Here is a 4,762-nt window from a genome sequence, read left to right on the forward strand (position 1 = left end):
CAAATCCCAAGATCTTCGGAAAAATCCCAAGCAGTGGCAACACTGCCTGCTTCTCTGTTGGGAAACCTGCTTTTTTTTCTTGAAACCATGATGCCAGGTTTGTTCCAGTTCATTTTTCTACTGATGTATGAAGCCAGCTCACTTTTATCTCTTTCTGAGAACTCAGCCAGTGTCGCAGCCTTTTTCTGGCGTCATGAGGAAACCACCCTGGACGAATGAGCTGCCCCAGAATCAGGTTTGATTCCTTGCTATCCCTGGCTTGTTCTGAGTTTCCTTGTTTTTCTTTTTTTCTGTAAAGTGGGTTGTTGTGGAGCAGCTTGCCATATTGTGACATTCATGTGTCATGCCTGCTCGACCTCTCTTCTATTCACTTTTTCTGCAGTGCAGCGTTTCCCAAAGTGTGGCCTGGGGGAGGGGGAGCACGTCTGACTGGCGGAGAAATTAAGCACGAAACCAATGTTTTAACGTCGGAATCTTTTTCACAGTGGACAATAACCAAACTGTATTTTCAGGTTTGTATTCATTCTGACAGAGAGTCTAGATCAGTGGTGCTCAATACGTACATCAATCACACAGTAGCTGGTAGATCACACTTCATTTAAACAGGTCAGCGTGACTGACATGAAATGTGGCCACTGTTTGACGGATAAATTTTAACCCTACAATCTGACATTTATATGAAGTCGAGGGCCTCTGTTGGACAATTTGGAACTTTCACATATTTGACTGCCACATATTTGACAACTTTTTCGGATCAACCTACTTGTGTGAATCAGCCTTTTCCCACATGAACATAATGAAGTCTTAAATATGGGCCCACCCTTACTGATGAACACCTGAAAAATTGCTTGAGCATCAGCAGCTCCTGTCCAGACTACATAAACCTGACTGATACTGTTTAGAGCAAATAATCAGAATAAGATCAGTGTGAAATTTCAGTCACTTGCCCTGTAAGGCTTGAACATCAATACAGGAACTGAAGTGCATTTAAAAAAGCTTCAAAGCTTTTTTGAAAAATGATGAGGCCAACCTTAAAAAGTAGATTGTGATGACCTGTAGACTGAAACAGTAAATCTCAAGCACTCCTGGTCTAGATTTACAGAATGGAGAGGTATTTGACAGATTTTCATCTTCCAAAGGGGGGGCGTGACAGAAAAAGTTTGAGAACCACTGCTGTAGTGGCATGTGGATGTTTCTGTTGTTTTGACCATTGCATTTCTTTTCCATTACCCTTTTTGTTTGTGGCTTTTTAGCCACAGAATTGTTCTACCTTGTTTAAGCATCCTGCACATTTGGTTCATTTTCAATTCTTGCAGGTGCACGGCTAAACCTCGCACCACAGTGGTGAGCTGCGACCAGTCCTGTTACAGCAACCATAACCAGATTACAGTAGTTGATAAAGATAAACTAATAAAATAAATAATACTGAATTAAAGTATAGTTTACAGTTTGGTGGTTAAGTTGCAAGCTTATCTAGTTCATACTGAGCTTCAACATTGCACACTTGGGGCAGCGCTATCTCACTGTTACAGGTACTGGACTAGTATTCATAAGTTTGCTGGTCCAAGTCCCAGCACTGCCTAGCTGTCATTGTCAGGCCCCTGAGCAAGGCACTTAACCCTCAGTTGCTTGCCTTGTATTCGGTCACAATTGTTAGTCTCTTTGGATAAAAGCGTACAATGTAAATAAACCCCCGTCTATTAAACAATATGCATTATACACGATGCAGCAGCGCCCCTTGTTGGAAGGATGTTGAGTTACAGTCATTATACAAATTCACCTGTACGTGCTGTACCATTCTGTACCAGTAAATTTCCTTCTAACCTAAATCATTAAAACACTACGACCAATCAAAATGTAATAACAAGTCTATACAAAAAGTCCTAATATGAGAGGCAAAACCTCTAATTTCACTGCACCAAAAGGCAAATGGGTATAAGATTTCCCAGACCTTGAAGAATCAGAGTTCACAGAGGCATCAGTATTGTCCAGAAGTTCCAGACCTGACTGGCCTTAAATTTGTCAATGTCATCAGGACAACAAAGAAACACCCAGTGTTTGACAAATGACAAATGACAAATGTGGCCATGGTGAACATGATACTATCACTGAACAGGGAGGGACTTCATGGCCAGACTACGATGCACTCTTGAACAAGTAGCACAGGAAGATAGATAGATAGATAGATAGATAGATAGATAGATAGATAGATAGATAGATAGATAGATAGATAGATAGATAGATAGATAGATAGATAGATAGATAGATAGATAGATAGATAGATAGATAGATAGATAGATAGATAGATAGATAGATAGATACACTGCAGTAACACACACAAACTGCCCTACATACTGGGAGAGAAGAGAGGACTGATCACACACGCTGCACAATTTGTAGCAGCGTGTCACAATCTGAGGGACAACCAGTGAGGCCGAGCACAAATTATTATTGATTTTTACTGATATTACATGGTTTTTATTTTTATTTATTTTATTAATTTTTTTTTAACTTTATTGATCACTAATAATCCTGTAAATAACTTTAATTCTAGAGTTGTATTTTTAATCTGTTTTATTAATTATTTTTTTATTATTATTGTTTTTATATATATGTATCTTATTTTGTCATTTCTATTTACTGTTTATTGTTTACCGCTTTGGCAATAGTGTATCTAATTACATTCATGCCAATAAAGCACCACTGAACTGAACTGAACTAGATAGATAGATAGATAGATAGATAGATAGATAGATAGATAGATAGATAGATAGATAGATAGATAAATAAACAGATAGATAGACAGACAGACAGACAGACAGATAGACCGATAGATAGACAGACAGACAGACAGACCAATAGATAGATAAATACACAGATAGACAGACCGATAGACAGACAGACAGATAGATAGATAGACAGACAGACAGACAGACATTGTTTTTTATTCATCCCGAGGGAAATTATTGTTGTTGTTTTTAGATAGATCGATTATAATGAGAGATGTCCTGCAATGTATGTGCCCAGTCCAGGGTTTATTTCGGCCTTACACTTACTGTTCCTGGCTGGTCTTTGTGTCACCATAACCAGGATTAGGAAAGGTTTAGGTGTGTAAGAAAATAAATAATACATAATGGAATTTAAAAAAAAAGCATGTAATGTAATTTAACCCAGTGTCGTAGTGTAAAGGCTTGTCTGGGTCGCATGGGTAATTTTATATCACTTAATGTCTTTTGATAAACGTTTTTAGACCTGGAAAATAGAAAATAAATTAATAAACGCATAATGCGTTCGAGGCCCCAGCGAGGATCGAACTCGCGACCCCTGGTTTACAAGACCAGTGCTCTAACCACTGAGCTATGGAGCCACGACAAGCCGCTTCGCCAGTACCTTACATAACGTGTATATATGTGTTTAATCACAATAATCCCTTATTTACATGTTTCTCCTATGGTGGTCTAATCCTGTGTGGTAAAACGTATGTTATGAGCTTCTATTAGACGACATTAGCTTGTTAGCCTACATTGGGTACCTTAGCTTGTTGGCTACTTTAAGTAAAATATCCTGACACTGGTCTAAATTGCGCTCTAAAATAAACTAAATTAGCTAACAGAAGCACCAAACTTTTTATAAACTATTTGACTACCTTTACCTACACTAATATAAGACACGATTGAACAAAACAAGAGCTAGCTTGACAGCGATTTGCATTTTTCAATTCACTAACGAAAGAGTCGATTCAGAGTCAGAATCGTGCTCGTGTGCTTGGTATCAAATGAGTCGATTCCATGATTATATACATAGCCTGTTTGTCGTATGTGTTACTTTGTTCATTATTATTTTATTACAAGGTTTGAAATTACTTATTTGGAAATCGGCTTTATTTTTTATTATGCAAAAACACACCGAGTTTGCTGTAGAACTACTTCCAAATTCCTATCACTTAAATCGGAGAACCGATTCTTTTAGAGATCCACTTCCTACTCTTACATTTTATTGACAAATGACTCGGAACCTAATAGAGTCGATTCAGTTTAAGCATACATTGTCGAATTCTGTGTTTGTTAATTTTCTAAATTAAAACAAGTTAACACATATATGGAGGTAGCACACATTTAAACAATTAGTGTTTTTATTCAGTTTAACATATAGCATAGGGCAGCTGTAGCCTAGTGGTTAAGGTACTGGTCCAGTAATCAGAAGGTCTGATGTCCCACCACTGCCAGGTTGCCACTGTTGGGCCCTTGAGCAAGGCCCTTAACCCTCAATTGCTTAGATTGTAAACTGTCACAACTGTAAGTCGCTATGGATAAAAGCGTCTGCTAAATGCCGAAAATGTAAATATGGGATTGGGATGGCATGGTGGCTCGATGGGTAGCACTGTTGCCTCACAGCAAGAAGCACCAGGGTTCAGTTCCTAGGTGGAGCATGATAGTTATGGTGCCTAACTGGAAATACTGAGCACACGGCAGAAATAAAACTTGTGACTACGACAACAAACCATTTCAATCATCCACACAGAGGCATATTTTAGGGTTTTGGTATTTAAGTGATATTAAAGTGTACTACCTAAAGTAAAATCACAGAAACGTGATAAGACCCTACTTTAGAATCAATACTGATAAAAATAAATCACTAATAATATGTTGATCCTCTGTAAATATTATTCAGTTTGCATGTAGTTCATGTAGTACTCTAATTCACTAGCCCCAAGATCAGAGTCTAAAAGTTAAGTCTCAGTTGTGCACTCAACAGATTTTGT

General features: G+C 38.0%; 1 non-coding gene across 1 annotated transcript; it reads right to left on the bottom strand.

The window, feature by feature from the left end:
• Nucleotides 1–3,294: 3,294 nt before the first annotated feature.
• Nucleotides 3,295–3,367, bottom strand: trnat-ugu (transfer RNA threonine (anticodon UGU)). Its single transcript has one exon. It is a non-coding gene; the product is annotated as a tRNA-Thr (tRNA).
• Between the last annotated feature and the right edge of the window lie 1,395 nt (nucleotides 3,368–4,762).

The sequence above is a fragment of the Trichomycterus rosablanca genome, chromosome 13, assembly GCF_030014385.1.
Source record: "Trichomycterus rosablanca isolate fTriRos1 chromosome 13, fTriRos1.hap1, whole genome shotgun sequence".
Lineage (NCBI taxonomy): Eukaryota > Metazoa > Chordata > Actinopteri > Siluriformes > Trichomycteridae > Trichomycterus > Trichomycterus rosablanca.